This window comes from Sapajus apella, unplaced genomic scaffold (assembly GCF_009761245.1).
Source record: "Sapajus apella isolate SASKATOON/1434 unplaced genomic scaffold, GSC_monkey_1.0 scaffold40, whole genome shotgun sequence".
Classification (NCBI taxonomy): domain Eukaryota; kingdom Metazoa; phylum Chordata; class Mammalia; order Primates; family Cebidae; genus Sapajus; species Sapajus apella.
This window is the reverse complement of record NW_022436980.1, coordinates 15,529,885-15,547,981: the sequence shown is the minus strand read 5'-3', so window position 1 is coordinate 15,547,981 and position 18,097 is coordinate 15,529,885.

Genomic DNA, 18,097 nt, shown 5'->3' with positions numbered 1-18,097 from the left:
ATGCATGTACAACAAGCCTGGAGAACAACTGGGCAAGACTGAAGCAGGAGATTTAAAAATTAAGTTTCTAGGAAGAATTTTCCAAGGGGAAAAAATAGCACTCATAGATCCTTTGACAACTTTGATTTAATGGAAAATGGGACTGCAAAGTTTTAGAACATGTGAGAATATTAAGCTATAGCTTATAAGAAACAACAGCAAAAACAACAATGCTAATGGGCATATAAGTCTACAGTAAAGAATAAACAAGAAAGGAAATTTAATTATAGTGCTCAACTTGGTTCTGAATTAAACAGCATACACACAGCCAAAATAATTTAAAATTTTGAATAATGACTCAAGTAAAATGTTAATAAACGAGGGTGGTTTGATGGGAAGAGTAGAAATACATATCAGTGAGAAGGACGTGAAAGTGTGATGTAGATTAAGAGAGCTAAATCCTCAGTTTTAAAGTAGGAAGTCAATACATAGTGTATAAAAGTTATGAAGATATTAAGAATAAGTTATTTTGGAGCCTAGACCTAAACATTATAGAAAATGGATAAAAGACTTGAAAATAGATGCATTAGGGGAGTAGAGAACTGTTGTAAAGGCAATGGACAGATTGTAGTTTTGTACCTTATATTGTTACCTTTAGTTTTTAAACCATTTCCAAAACTGTTATTAAAAATGACACACCTCAATCTGCAAAAAATAAAAATCTGGAATGAGGAAGAGCACAGTACTTACTGCTGGTAGCATTACAAGTCACAGCCAAGCGCAGTGGCTCACGCCTGTAATCCCAACACTTTGGGAGGCCGAGGCAGGCGAATCTCCTAAGGTCCAGAGTTTGAGACCAATCTGACCCACATGGAGAAATCCCATCTTTACTAAAAATCAAAATAATAATAACAATCATAATAAAATTAGCCAGGTGTGGTGGCGCATGCCTGTAATCCCAGCTACTCGGGAGGTTGAGGCATGAGAGTCACTTAAATCCTGGAGGCGGAGGTTGCAGTGAGCCAAGATCACCCCACTGCACTCCGGCCTGGGCAACAAAAGCAAAACTCTGTCTCAAAAGAAAAAATGAGAATTACAAATTATATTACTTGGAAAAGATGTATGTTAACAAGAACTATAAAAATTTTTACATGTTGAGACTCAGTAATTCCGTTGATGACAATTTATCATAAGTAAACAATTCAATAAAGCAAATGCTGTTAATTATAAAATTATGGTAGCAAAACCACAAAAAAAAGAACAAGAAAAAAAGGATTAATAAATTATGGTAAACTTAAGGATATAATAAGATTAATTTTCAAAAAAAGAATATAAAGATCATGGGTTTAGTGTATACGCTATTGGTGGGAATGTATACTAGATCAGCCACTGTGGAAAGCAGTTTGCAGAGTTCTCAAAGAACTAAAAATAGAACTATTATTTGACCTAGCAACCCCATTACTGGGTATATATCCAGGGGAGAATAAATTATTCCACCAAAAGACACATGCCCAGTTATGTTCATTGCAGCACTATTCACAGCAGCAAAAACATGGAATCAACCCAGGTAGGTGCCATTCAGTGGCAGATTGGATTTTAGAAATGTGGTATATATACACCGCAGGATACTACACAGCCACAAAAAAGAACAAAATTATGTCTTTTGCAGCAACATGAATGCAGCTGGAGGCCATTATCCAAAGTGAACTAATGCAGAAACAGAAAACCAATTATCATATGTTCTCATTTTTAAGTGCGAGCAAAATCTAGGGTACACTCAGGCATAATGATGGGAACAATAAACACTAGAATTCCAAAAGGTGGGAGAGTAGGAGAGGGGAAAGGGCTGAAAAACTTCCTATTGGGTACTATGTTCACTATCTGGGTGATGGAATAAATGGAAGCCCAAACCTCAGCATCACACAAGACTCCTCTGCAAAAATCCTGCACAACTACCCCTGAATCTTAAATAAAAACTAAAATTAAAAAAATAAAAATAAATAAAATCATAGCTTCAATGTAATTGCTACCATTTAAACCATGTTTGCATATGGAAGAAAAAAACAGCAACAAGAAGTAAAAGCAAAAATAAAAAGCAAATTTAAAATAAAAATAGACAAAGAAAAAAAAATCAGCCTGTACAGCCATTAATAAAGATTATATATTAATAAAGATAATATACAAACTGAAGAAAACGATTGCAACCATTAATGACAAAATAACCCATGATGTGTGAACTTTTGCTGCATAACAAAGCACCATAAAATTTAAAGGTTTAAAACAAAAATAATTTATTTACCTATGGTTCTGGGGTTAGAATTTTCGATTGGGTATATGGTTCTTCTGGTTTATGCCAGGCTCTCTCATGTTGCCTTGTCTAGATTGGCCTTAGTAATGATGGCTCATCTCTGCTCCATGTAGATCTCATCCTCTAGGAGGCTAGTCAGGGATAGCTCACATGGTAGCTAGGCAGGGCTCCAAGAAACTGAGAGAAGCATGCAAGTTCTCTAGCGGCCTAAGCAGGGAACAGGAACAAGGTCATCTCTGCTGCATTCTATTGGCCAAAACAAATCCCAACTTTAACCTTGGTTCAAATCGAGGAAAAACTTGCATAGAAAGAGCTGCAAAGTAACATTGTCAAGGGAATGGGTACAGGAAGGAATGAAGGAGTGTGGTTATTTTTGTAACTTGCCGTAAGTTCTAATACATAAAAGTTATTTTAGGAGAAAAAACAAAATGCCAGCAATCATATATAAAAACAGCCTAAAGGTGTGATCATATAACTTACCATGAACAAACACAAAAACCTATTAAACATTTTTTAAATCACCTCTTGATACATGCAAATTCAACTATACTGGTTTACCTTTTTTTACTTATCAGTATAGTACAAATACAAAAGATTGATAATGCACTGTGTTGGTAGAAGCCGTGGGAAAACAAGTCTTTTCATACATTGCAGTGAGAATATAAAATTTTTATATAAAATATTAAAAGTTTGACAATATATAGCAAAATAACATATACATTTATTCTTTGACCCAGAAATTTCACTTCTAAGGATCTGTTCTAAAAAGTGCTGTGGCAAAAATATTGGTGAAATTATGCACAATAATTTATTATGTGTAATGTTCATTAAAGTTACAAGTTGCATAACTATTACAATTCTAAGGAAACCCATGGTCATCAATAAGAAACTAGCTGAATAAACTATAGTAAACTCAAATAATGAAATATATGCAACTGTTAAAAGGAAGACGAAATAGCTGCATAAACGTCTGTGATCCCCAAAATTTAATGTTAAGTGAAAAAAGAAAGTGATGCTACCATTTATCTAACAAAGCCTATGACTATTTATATGTATTTTTAGTCTCACATGAGAATGAGAGGTTAAACCATAAAATTAGTAAAATGTTTGTTTATAAGAATGAGAGGAACAGGATTGAGGGACCAATGGCAGAGCTTAGACATCTCTAAATATACTTGCTTTATAGTTTTGAACCATATAAATATTTTATAATGATAAAATAAAATTATATCAAAATAAAAAACTACAAACCTCCAAATTCAGAAACAAAATAACACTTCCCATATACTTAGTTGCTAGCTCAATCAACAAAGAAAAATAATTTCAAGTGACTAAAAATAGTGATTTTTACTTTTCTATCCTGTATGGAATTTAGCTTAAAGACAAAAAGAGATGAAGAAAAAATACTATATATAATCAGTTAAAACAGCATTATAAAGTATTAAATATACAAAAGAGCAATTAAGTAATTATGAAATTATGTAGTTAATTAAAACCCATATTAATAAATTAGAAATGTTACTATCGACTTGTGGCTTATTTTATACTAAAAATAATATTCATAAACCTGTCCAACAAAAAGACAAAATGGCCTAGAAACAATAAGGAAATGTTGTTTCAAGCCAAGCAGAGAAAAAGTCCTAGCTCTCAATTTTAATCTCAACATACCATTTCTCTCTAAAAGGAACCAGAAATCACTGAGGCAATGGTTAATGCCAGATTTAGAAAAAGAAAGGTTGAAGATGAGCCTGATGGCAAAGTCCATCAAAAACTACTGTAGTCACAACTAGAGGACGAAAAAGACAACTTGAAAAGTCTCTTCATGCCAAAGATGGACAAATTGACTATTAATTAAAACAAAAACTGCAATAAATTGATGACAATCAAATATCTAAAATCCATGTGTGCAAAAATGAGATTTGGAAAATATATTAATCACTTTGATGATGGTATACAACTAATTCATTACTTACGGTAAATACAAAGAAAAAAGCAGGCATTTGATATGTTTTTCCCACGTAAAACAAACACTCAAGATAACAAAATACTTGACTGTGTCCTCAAAAGAGAGAGACAACCTGTTACTATGTCTCTTTGCAGAAAATACAGCACTACATATAAAGTGTTTTTGCCCAAAGTAGTAAGCCTGAATCAGATGAAGACACACAAATAATCTGGTTTTCAACAAATGAATCACAAGAAAAGTAATAGGAGGGATAATTTACACATTTTAAAATATGCAAAAATAAATACATGGTTTTGACTTTATTTGGATACTGCTTCAAACAAACCAACTATAAATAAACAGTATGACCATGGACTTGACATTTTATAAAATTAATAAATAATTTCTAATTTTGTTTTAGGAATTATAATTAAAATAATCCTATTCTGAGTTGACAGAGTAGGAGGAGATTGAGATGAAACAAGATCACAATCAAGATCAATATCAAGTAACTATTTTATCTTTAAGATACATAGTTATTACCCACTCTCAAAAGGAACAAATACTAGTAATATTTTGCAAATTTTCTTCTTGAAATATTTCCTATGTTAAAATGATTGAAACCAAATGTAAAATGTGCCTGCTATTTTTTCCCCTTTTTCAATTTTTTATTTTAGAATCAGGGGGTACACAGGCAGGATTGCTACAGAGTATATTGTATGATGCTGAGGTTTGGGGTATGATTGGAACTGTCACCCTGGTATTGAGCATAATAACCAATAGTTAGTTTTTTGGGCCTTGCTCCCCTCCCCCTTTCTCATCTCTTGTATCCCCAGCATTTATTGTTCCCATCTTTATATTTAAGTGTACCTAATATTTAGCTCCCACATAAATGAAAAAATGTGGTATTTGTTTTTTCTGTTTTTGCATTAGTTCACTTGGGACAATGGCCTCCTGCTGCATCCATGTTGCTGTAAAGCACATTAGTTTGTTCTTTATTACGGCTGTGTAGTACTCCCTGGCGTATATGTACCATATTTCCTTTATTCAATTCACCATTGATAGGCACCTATGTTGATTCCATATCTTTGCTATTGCAAATATAACTTTGATGAACATATGAATGCATGTGTCCTTTTAGAAGAATCATATTTTCTTTTGGGTAGTACATACTCAGTAATGAGCTTGCTGGGTCAAATGGCAGTTCAACATTCATTTTCTTTGAGAAATCTCCAAAGTACGTTCCAGAGAGTCTGAACTAATTTATATTCCCACCAATCATATATAAGTGTCCCTTTTTCCCTGCAGCTTCACCAGAATCTGTTATTTTCTGACTTAAAAAAAAAAAAAGTTCTGTCTGGTATAAGAGGGTATTTCATTATGGTTTTGATTTGCATTCCTCTGTGATTCCTGATGATGAGCATTTTTTAAAGTTTGTTGGTCATGGGTAAGTCTTCTTTTGAGAAGTTTATTTTCATGTCCTTTGCACTTTTTAATGGAGCTATTTGTTTTTTGTTGTTGATTCATGTAAATTGTTGATTTGTGTCAGTTTCTTATAGATTCTGGATATTAGATATTTGCTAGATGCATAGTTTGCAAAAAATTTCTCTCATTCTGTAGGTTTTCTTTGTACTTCCTTGATAGTTTTTCTTGCCATGCAGAAGTTCTTTATTTTAATTAAGTCCCACTTTTTGATTTTTGTTTTTGTTGCAATTGCTTTTGGGGACTCAGCTGTAAATTCTTTATCATAAATTCTTTGTCGTAAAGGCTGATATTGAAAAGGGTATTACTTAGGTTCTCTTCTATGACTGTTACAGATTGAGATTTTACTTCTAAGTCTTTAATCCATCTTGAGTTAATTTTTGTATATGGTGATAGGTAGGAGTCCAGTTTCATTCTTCTGCATATGGGTAGCCAGTTATTCTAGCAGCATTTATTGAATAGGAGTCTTTCTCCCCTTTGCTTATCTTTGTCAAGTTTTTCAAAAATCAGGTGGTTTAAATGTGGGTTTTATTTCTGGTTTCTCTCTTCTGTTTCTCATTGATCTATGTGTGTGTTTTTGTACCAGTATGCTGTTTTGGTTACCTTAGACTTGCAGTATACTCTGAAATCAGGTAATGTGATGCCTTCTGCTTTGTTCTTTTTGCTTAAGATTGTTTTGTTTGTCTGCCATTTCTAAAATTAAAAATCAGTTGTGTAAACCAAAGAGCATTTCAGATATTTTATCAAATATAATTCAGTTAGGCTGGGCACAGTGGCTCACGCCTGTAATCCTATCACTTTGGCAGGCTGAGGCAGGTGGATCACAAAGTCAAGAAATCGAGACCATCCTGGCCAACATGGTGAAACCCCGTCTCTACTAAAGATACAAAAAAGTAGCTGGTCATGGTGGTGCATACGTGTAACCCCAGTTGGTTGGGAGGCTGATGCAGGAGAATTGCTTATACCTGGGAGGCAGAAGTTGCAGTGAGCCGAGATCACACCATTGCACTCCAGCCTGGGCAACAAGAGTGAAGCTCCATCTCAAAAAAAAAAAAAATCATTCAGTTAACAATTCAAACTAAGTGATATTATATCTGTCTCATTTCTCCTTCCTTCTTCTCATTCCTGTTTGTTTCTCCCTTATTCTCTATGGATTAAATTTTGTCTTCTTTTTCATATGATTTACTTATTTTTGTCCCACATTTATTTTTTTATCAAATAAATTCATCTTTAAGGTAACTCTATGTGGAAGTGCATTATGAATGTCTATAGTAAGTATCCAACTTTGGAAAGCAGAATCTGGTAGTACCAAATTTAACTGCAACAGTTACTCTGCAGTATAGTTTTGTAATAGTTATTTATTGGTATATGTATAAAGATTCAGTCACAGCAGTAACACCAGAGTTCTCACATGGTCCAACTGTTAAATAACTCAGCATCATAAATTTAGCTGTTTGCATATCAACCACTGATGCACAAAAATAATTTCCTGCTAATCAGTAATAATGACTATATACTCAGTGAGTCACCGTTACACTGTAAGAAGAAGACTGTGCTAATGCATGAATAATTATTGACCTGATTAAATGTCCAATCTTGCTCTTGGTAAAAAAAAAAAAAGTGCACATCATTTAACAATTTAGCTGTGTATTGTCTGTGTGATAAAAGCAAGAGGTAATTTGGATAACTAATGCACCAGCTAAATTCCGTTAGGCAATTCCCAAAAGTAGATGATTTCCATCTCTCTTAAACATTTCAGGAACCTATATTTTTCTCTGCCTTGGGTCCTTAATGTGATGCCAACTATTTTCTCTTTTTTTTCCTCCAGAGGCAAGGGGCAAAAAGAGAATTAGAGAAAATGAAGTAGATGATATGGTTTTATCTGTCTCTCATTTAAGAGGGCTTGCGGTTCAGAGAAAAGCTATCACAAGTTAAAACCACAGAACATTCCTCTACAAGGCCACGTTTCCATGCTGTTAAAAAGGTAAGCCTTCTTGGGAAACAAAAAGATTCACAGGATTCTATTCCAGATATTTAACAAAGACCAAGTTGGAGTATGATGAAAAGCCTGGAGCTATTCTCAGGTTACAGTTGTCTCTGATCAAATTGTTACTTCTCTTTATTTCCCTAAAATTACCTCCCATTAAGTACAAAGAGAACAGTTTTGCTCTCAATAAATGTCATGACACCGTAAATCGGATCAGAGATATGAAAAAGTCTGTAATCTAGAAAGGACTGCAATATTCCATTTATTAGTAAGTGTGGTGAGATTATGAATGCTATGTTGATAGTTGGATAAATACACTGGATCACAAATATTTTCTTAAATTTAAAATGTACCCTGAAAAAATCATATAAAGACTGAAGCAAGTCAGTTGGGATGGCATCATAACAAGTCTCACTGAATACCATTATTCAAAATGTTAAGTTCAAACGGGAGAAGGATAATCAACCCACAATCAGTCAAAGGACATGACAGCAAACAAAGTTTTTCCTTTCAAAGTGGGTGTTTGTTACCCACTATGATACTATAAGTTCTTCAGTTAAACTATATCAGAGCTAAATCACAATAGAAAGTATCCCCGTAACTGACATTTAACCAAAATAACTTTAATGACTCTGATGGGTGATGTAAAGGGCTTCAAGAATAACTGAAATCCTTTACTGTAACTCTGGAAAGGATATAACATTTTCACTGAATGCTGCATTTAGACATAGTCAAAAATGGAAACCAATGGGCAAACAAGAGCCATCTTCCTTGTGGGCATGCTGTTCTTATATCAGTTCTGCCCATTTCAACTATTCACTTTAATTTTAAGGAGAAATGTAAAGCTAGCTCAGAGGCATTTTGAAACAGCAGAGTAATACTGAATTTGGGCCTCATGAGGCAAATATTTCTAAAAGTTGTTTTCACCTCAATATTAACTCTAGGCTTTAAATACTTAACCTTTCAATTTCTCTCTTATTGAATGGCATTCTCTCACATCATGCCATAAAAATACTGAGTTCCCCATTGTATCACACTAATGATTCACTAAGAATGTTCTGCACACTTCAGACTGTAAATAATATCTCTGTGTCATAGCACCAAATAATAATTACTTATTTTGATGACTTGGTTATTAATAAAATGAGTATATAATGATTATTATGCTATGTTCAGAAAGGTAAATCAGTATGTAATATATTTTAGATGACTTCCATCTCGGGGGATCAAAATTTAAAGCTGTGGTGAATAAAGGACAATTTGGTTTATAAAGAAAATTTACTAGCCTGAAACCATTTATTCTCAACTATGTTGTATAAATTAGGCACTAGTACATCAGCATAATAATGCTTATCAAAATGTTTATTCCAATATAGATTTTTCTCACCCTAAAGAGGCTTAATATGGCACTTCTTCCTCTGAGATATACTCTTGACTACATTTAGATCAAGCAGAAGGGATTCTGAAGGGTGCAAACAAAATATTAAATTAAGATAAATGTTTCTGCACACAGAGATGAAATTTACATTTTTCTTGGACTGATTCAGTACAGCAGGATTTCTGTTGCTCATGGTTTTCAGGACTTCATTAGTGTGCCCCATCTTAATTCTGAACATCCCTCTTCAGGGCTTGCTTATCAGGAGAACTGAAGTAAATATTTCATCCAACTGCCCAGTTAAGATTCTGAACTCAGGCAGTTCAGAATTTTGCTTAGGATTGTCTTAGCTATACGAACTCTTTTTTTGGTTGCATACAAAATTTAAAGTAGTTTTGTCTAGTTCTGTGAAGAAAGTCAGTGGTAGCTTGGATTTTTCTGCTTGATCTAAATCTAGTCAAGAGTATATCCAGAGGAAGAAATGCCATATTGAGTCCGTTTAGGGTGAGAAAAATCTATATTGGAATAAATATTTTGATAAGCATTATTATGTTGATGTAGTAGTGCCCGATTTATACAACATAGTTGAGAATAAATTGTTTCAGGCTAGTAAATTTTCTTGATAAATTAAAATTCTGAATGACCTGAATTCAGAAGCTTCACTGGGCAGTTGGGTAGAATATTTACTTCAGTTCTCCTGAGAAGCAAGCCCTGAAGAGAGATGTTCGGAAAATGCATATTCTGTATCTTATTGCTGAAATAAAAATATCTCTCCCTTACTGGCATTGCACAAACATTCTCAATTCTCCCTTTCAGTTGAAATTACTGACTTGGTGAGAATTGCTTTTGTAGTGCTGCAGGGAAATATGAGGTCACTTCTGGTTTTAGCTTCCTTTCCAGGGGAGTGAACTGGGGGTCTGCCTAAACAGCTGCCCTGTTTTGTAATTGAAACCCAGATCCCTGGTAATGTAGGCATCTGAGAGAATCTCCTTGTCTGTGGGTAGCAAAAACCATGGGGAAAGCGTAGTATCTGGACCAGATAGCACAGTTCCTCATGGCAGTCCCTCAAGGCTTTCCTTGGCTATGGGAGGGAGTTCCCCAGCCCGTTGTGCTTCCCTGGTGAGGCAATGCCCCACCGTGCTTCTGCTTGCCCCTCTATGGGCTGTACCTGCTGTCTAACCAGTCCTAATGAGAAAAACCAGGTATCTCAGTTGGAAATGCAGAAATCACTTACTTCTGCATTGGTCTCGCTGACAGCTGCTGACCAGAACTGTTCCTATTTTACCATATTGCCAGATTCTTATCAAGCTACCACTGACTTTCTTCAAAGAACTAGGAAAACATACTTTAAATGTCATATGGAACCCAAAAGAGCCTGTATAGCCACAATTCTAAGCTAAAAGAACAAAGCTGGAGGCATTATGCTATCTGACTTCAAACCATACTACAAAGCTATAGCAATCAAAATAGCATGGTACTGGTACCAAAACAGATATATAGACCAATGGAACAGAACAGAGGCCTCAGAAATAGCACTACACATGTACAACCATCTGCTCTTTGACAAATCTGACAAAAACAAGAAATGGGAAAAGGATTTCCTATTTAATAAATGGTGCTGGAAAAACTGGCTAGCCATATGCAGAAAACTGAAACTGGACCCCTTCCTTACACCTTATACAAACATTAACTCAAGATAGCTTAAAGACTTAAATGTAAAACCTAATACCAGAAAAACCCTAGAAGAAAACCTAGGCTAATGCTAGATCCTCAAGGATTTAGAACCAGAAATACCATTTGACCCAGCAATCCCATTACATGGTATATATCCAAAGGATTATAAATCAGTCTACTATAAAGATACATGCACACATATGTTTATTGCAGCACTATTCACAATAGTAAAGACTTGGAACCAACCCAAATGCCCATCAATGATAGACTGGATAAAGAAAATGTGGCACATATACACCATGAAATATTATGCAGCCATAAAAAGTTGAGTTTATGTCCTTTGCAGAGATATGGATGAAGCTGAAAACCATCATTCTCAGCAAACTAACACAGGAACAGAAAACCAAACACCGCATGTTCTCACTCCCATAAGTGGGAATTGAACAATGAGAACACATGGACCCAGGAAGTGGAACACCACATACTGGGGCCTGTTGCAGGGTGGGGAGCTAGGGAAAGGGTAACATTAGGAGAAATACCTAATGTAAATGACAGGTTGATGGGTACAGCAAACCACCATGGCACGTGTATGCCTGTGTAACAAACCTGCACGTTCAGCACATGTATCCCAGAACTTAAAGTATAATAAAAAACATGTATATATATATATATGAGGTCACTTCTTCTCAAGTCTAGGGTAATCAAGAGACCCCACTGCAATGACACATTCTCAAGGTATAGTAAATTTAGTGCATAGTCTAGAGAAGGAGGGAAAGCATGTTGGTGTAAGAAATCTTTCATTATATTTTGAATATCAAGTGGAATATTTACTTGTGATCATAGGCCAAATTCTTTAAAAATATTACTTTGCCATCTTTTTCTAAAACAGTTTTTGAAGATGAAATTTAGAAAAATAGTGTATTCAACAATATGTTTTTTAGAAATAACTCACCAGGAAAAATAAACTGGGTAAATGAAAAGTGAAGAAATAAAAATATTATGGTAAAAAAATCTCAGCTCAGGAAAAGCCCTATAGTATTATGAAAACTTTCTGTCTACCAAGAGAAAGAAAGGAAAAACCAACATTTGCTTCATTCTCATTATCTGCATATAGAAATCTGATTGTTACAAGAAACAAAGCTTTCCTACACACGAGATCTAAAAGGAACCAATAGTGGACAAATTCAATTTCTGGATCAACACATGTTTGTTTGAGAGCCCAGAGCAGTGACAGAAGCTAACACAAGTGGGCAGATTTTTCAAATATACACTATGAACTAGGACAGAGATATCCTTAGGTCTTTCTAATCTCTTTGACCATATTTCTGTAATATGAGATATTGCCAAATACCTCTTTAGCTTCTGCTGTGTCTTGTGGATGATGTGCATATTTCTTGAAGAAGAGCAAACTTTGCACAATTAGAGATTTGCAACGGTTAATTTTATCTGTCAACTTGAGTGGGCCATAGAGTGCCCGGAGGTGTCTGTGAGGGTGTTTCCTGATGAGATTAGCATTTGAATGGGTGCGTTTAGTAAAGTATATTGCCCTCCCCAGTGTGGGTGGGCATCCTCTAATCTGCTGAGGGCCCCAGTAGAACCAAAGGCAAAGAAGAGAGGAATTCTCCTATTTTCCTTGTCCATTGTATGAGCTGGGATAGCTCACCTTATCTTCTCCAGCCCTCAAACTGGGATTTACTTTATCGGTTTCCCTGGTTCTCAGTCTTTCAGAATCAAAATGAATAATTATGCCACCTGCTTTGCTGGTGAAAAGCTGGAAATTTCAGGTTGCAGATAGCAGATCATGACTTTTCACCCTCCATAACTGAGGGAGCCAATACCTCATAATAAATCTCATATATGCATCTATTCTGTCTATCTATCTGTTGATCAGTTGACCTATTTCCTATTAGCGCTAATTCTCTGCAGATCCCTAGCACAAGATTCAGACTAATGGGAATAATTTCAATTACCAAATATCTAACATTTTGCTGTCTTCACATCTTAGGCTGTTGTTCTATTATCACTGTTATTGACATCTCCACTTCTATAGGAAGAAAAAAAGAGACAAAAGTTTAGTTTTATAACTTCTTTGAAGCTCTCTTCAAATACTTGGTGAGCCAAAACATTAGAAACATTAACCCAATGGAGCTTTAGAAGACACTGTGGACTTCGACGTTCCAGTCTCTCCATGTCCTCTTGTAATTCACTTTAATTTAGTGTTTATTGAGCACCCACATGTGAAAGTGCTAGGACACTTCTCAGACAAGGTTCAGACAGTGCTAGGAGCTATAATGATTGAAAAAGAAATAAATGGAATGATTTCTTTCCTAGAGAATCTTTACTCTTATTAGAGAGAAAATACATATTGATTATTTAAAAGTAGAAAACTCTAATGCAGCAAATGATTAAGGACTACAGGCAAAAAAAAAAATACAGCAAAATAATACTAAAAAAGAACAACTCACAGAAGATATAGGACTGGGACCAAACCTTGAAATAAAATTGATAATCTAGTCGGGGAAAGTAGCATCAATCAACACATGGAGAAAAGGATAAGTATTAGACTACTGGAGATTAAGAACTGAATAAACATGGATAGTAATAATTAATGGTAAATAAAAGAAAAATGATGTACAGTGGTCAGAGAAGAGGTTGCCCTAATCAATATATGTAATTTATATATTAAATGCCATCACATAAGTTCATATACCATAAACTAAGACATTGTTTTTTTCCTACATCAATGTGAGTCTGTAGAAATTGCAGAGTTAAATTTTATTTCCTTTCTACTCTGACTGGCAGAGTGAGTCAGAAATTCTGGCAAGCTCTGAGGGCAAGACATGTTTTACTTTTGCTTAAAAACATTAGCAGCTATTAAAATAATTCTCTTCATTTCATCTGTTATACAATAGGCAGGAAACGCATGGAAGAAAAATATATATCCCCAGGATCCATTAGTCCTTTCACAGCTGGGTAGAAATGAAACCCTGCTTTATCAAAGTAATTGGGTTATTATGAGACTAACTTCATTCTAGACCCCTTTTCTCTCTGTGGAGAATTCATAAGTGCCCAGCTTTTCATATTCTCACCTCACTGCACCCCCTTTTGAGAATATTTACTTTATACCTTAATAGGTAATGCATATATTTTGTTGCTCAAACTATAGCTTATTATTCATTCAATAATTACGTGAGTGCCCACTCTATGTCAGGTACTCTTACAAGTACTAGAAATAGAGTGATAAACACAAAGACTAAAGTCCCAGCTATTGTAGAATTACACGCCAGTGAAGAAAACCAGCAACAAACAAGGAAGCAGGAGGTAGATATTATTATTTCAGCCTGTTTGGTGCTATAAAGGAAATAAGCAGGGTGATATGACAGGAGGTAATGGGAAGGGGTCAAGATCCTCCTTTGAACAGAGTCGTGAAGGAAGTGATTCCTGAGCATATACCCTGGAGTTTAGCCCAAACCGTGTAACGAAGCAATAGATATAGCTGAAGTCAGACAGAGAAGATTCCAGGCAAACAGAACAGCAAACGCATTAGTCTTTAGCTCCAAAGAGCCTGGTATGCTCAAAGAAAAGAAAAGGGGGCAATGTGGCTTGGCTACAGGAAGTAAGAGGAAGAGTGAATCACATGAGCTCAGAAGTTGGAAAGGGACTTCATTATGAAGAGTTCTGTAGGATTTGCTTAGAGAAGAATTGGGGAGAAAAGGGTAGATCAGGCAAAAAGTTAAGTACTATAGGAGAAAAAAGAAAAATGATCCTCGTACAAGGTTAAAAGAAATCTTCTAAAACCTCTCTGTCTTGACAAAATTGTACTCTTCAGTTTGCCAGTTTCTTAAGTAGGGAATTTTATTTTTAATTAAGTATTTTATGCTGTGAAATGCTATAAGACAAAATGAATTGAAATTTCATTTTCTTTTTGTCCTGGACTGTTTCCAAAAATGTATATACAAAGGAATTTAAAGGTATAAACCATTACTTACCTAAATTATACAAATCTTCATTAATAACTTACTGCACACTTCACTATTACAGGCACTAAGAATTTACAAAAGAAGACAGAGGCATAATTCCTATCCTCAGTGAGTGTACAACCAATTTGAGAAAACCTCCATATATGCAAAAATCAGAGAGCAGTGCTGTGACAAACATCTGAATCAGCAGAAGGAATTGGAGCACAAATTGTATCCTTAATTTTTTTTAAAGATTGTAGAATGATATAAAAATTACTGTGGAGTGAACTTATCTGTAAATATTGTGTGGAATAGCTGAGGCAAAGCCAAGTTGTAAAAAAAAAAAAAAATGTGTAGGGGGGATTCAATTTTTTTTAATGAGATAACATTCACAAAGTTAGAATTTGGTATTGGGTTTCTAGGGGAGGATAGGAACTCTGACTGAAGGTTAACCCTAAAGAATTCAAAGCATTGAAAATAATTAATCAAAGGAAGATGAATTGATTTAATAGAAGGTCTGTACAACTAGACTAAGAAATTTGTATCCAGAAATTGATACAAATCTACCAGACTTTTAAACATTAAACATAAAAGTGGACTTTACTTTCTGATAACAGATTTAAAAAAATGGCAAACACATGTACTGCTCCCCATATGATAGATTCTTTAAATAGTCTTCTTGTAATCCTTATAGTAACTCTCTGAGGTAGATCATTAACCCAGGTAATAGTAAAGAAAAAAGGACACCAAGGCTTATATAACTTGCTCACTGTCACTGTATAATCTTTCATAAAACCAGACACAGAAACCCACAGAGTATCTCTTGCTGATCAGGATTTTGACTTTATCAAATAATAGGCATTGCAACTATTATATAAGCAAATATGATGAGCGAAAGGAGACCAGAGACAAAGACCAGGTTGAAGGATCTGGTACCCATGAGCTGGGGGTCTACACTTCAATGCTAACTGTGTGAATGGGGAGGAAGGTATAAATGTAGGGAGTCTTACAAAGAATGATGGTTCAATCTTGGGAAATATACATACACCAAGTGAAAGGGAAGAAAGAATAACAAATATGTTCATTTAGGAAGCCTAGAGGATAATAACATAGTTGGCACAAATGCAGAAATCGTTAACAAGGGTTACTTGTGGTGAAAAATAACGAAGCTGTGGACCTAGGGTTTAAGAAAATTTAAGAATTTCCCTAGGAAGCTATTCATAGCTATCTATAAAGCAGATAAAGAACCAATTTAGAGCTTCATATCAAGTAGACTTTAAGTCAAAGTAACCTTTCTATTTTTTTCTTTAGCTTTAAATCTGTAAATATTACGATCAAGAACAGATTTTGATGTAATTTCAGATAAACTACAGGAACTGTGTCTAAGGCTAGTCACTCTGGCAGGTGAAGGGGTCAAGCTGTATAGTAAATGTGACATTTTGTTCAAACTGAGCAGCCCATCTGCTCTCCTAGGCTGATAGTGCTGCAGTTCACAAAAAGAGCACATCCTAGTCACCTCTGACTAAATTTGGGAAGCAGACAAAAAGTGATGGATGGTTTTATCTTTGCAGAATGCAGAGTAGAAATGGGGGAGAACAAAAATGAGAGTGAGCAAGTTTACAAAACAGTGGAGAGATCAGCTTTCCATTAATAAATGCTTTGGCTCTTTACTCGTTCATCCCTCTTACCTTGGGAATTAACCCCATTGAAACCCTCCTTTCACTCAGCTTTAATGCTGTTATACCATAGTAATGATGCATAAGGTAATCGCATGCTAAAATCTCCTCTTCATCTATCCCAGAAGACCCATAACAACGGATACTAACTGGCTGTGAGACAGCCTGCCCTAATATCAAAAAATGATCATTTATTTTTCAAAATAACCAATTTGCTTACCATCCTCTTCTTACCATATGTTCTTTCATTCTCATAGGAAAACAAAACAGCGAAAGTAGGCTATTAAAAATACTTAATTTAACACTAGTCTTGAGGAAGAATCAGTTTAAATTTCTTTGACCCGGCAAAGATCTCAAAGAAAAGATATCATAGCAGGGAGTGAGAAAAAGGATCCTTCCCACTCAAGCCACAGCAATGCCATATGTTCCACAGTTCATGAAGAAATGTTAGTAGATAAATATTGACCAGCCATCCTAGTTTCATCTCAGCAAGATATGAATCTACAAAGAATCATCTGAATAAAGACTCATGGCACAAATCTAAGGTTTCATTTTATTTATTTAGTATCTGCATTAATGCAGATACTTTGGGCCCAACATCTAATGTCTTACCAGATTTTGTTCAAGATGTATATTTATGTAATAAAAAAAGAAGAATTTTGTCCCACATGTGATATATGTAGCAATTTACTTGATGGCCTAATAATACTATATCACTTTTGTGTATTGCAAATGACAATTATAAAAATATGGACTCACAGGCTGTCTTTTAAACCATTTAGCCAGAAGGAAAATAGCTAACTACTATCTGCAATTCTCATATCACCTCCTTTTTATTTCTTTTATTCTGTCTCTCTCTTTTATCTTTTTTCTCTTTCCTTTTTTGTCATACACTAGGAGAATGTTAGAAACCTTTGATTTCACAAAACATTTTTTGATTTTCTATTAGCTCCATAGATAGCCAGTAATCAAAATAAAATTGTACAAAAATATCAGGCTATTATTTTAAACCTGAAGAGCCTACTAACCATACAGATTTGGGAAAGATATTTAAAAGACAAGTGTTTTCTTTTGTACTGACTTGTGATAAATTTGGCATTTCCTTTATGAAACAGCTCTCAGGTTTTTCAAAATGGTTGCAATTTGAAGTCACAAATGGTTTATTTACATCTTTATAAAATGTTTACCAAGACCCAGTCATCAAACTCTGTGCTATTCAGAAAGGCAGAACACATTATTTCTAAAATATAATGTCCTTTAATCTCTGGTGTCAGCAGTCATTTGTCTGACAAATTCATGCACTTAGTACCTGGCTTAAACAAAATAATACAATAATAACACCACCAGTCCTCTTCACCTTTAGGACACTGAAAGCAACTTGGTTTTCAGGATTCCTGACAGTTCACTGCCATGCATACAGCATTTGGCATACAGAGTCATTTTATTATTTGGTCCTGTTGTCTTATCTTCAAAGTCCATGTGAAAGTAACTCACATTCAGTTTAGTTAAGCCTTTTTATATAGAAAACTTACTTTTCTACAGTACAGTATGTGGATGTGGAGGAGATGCTTAATGATGGTAGCTGCTGCATAATTTACAACTGCTTGATGCTGTTTTTGCTGTCAAATGATGCCAACAGACTCACTCAAATACATTCAATTTCCTAATTGGCTTACTACACTTGGTGGGAACAACATTAGAAAAGCTTACTT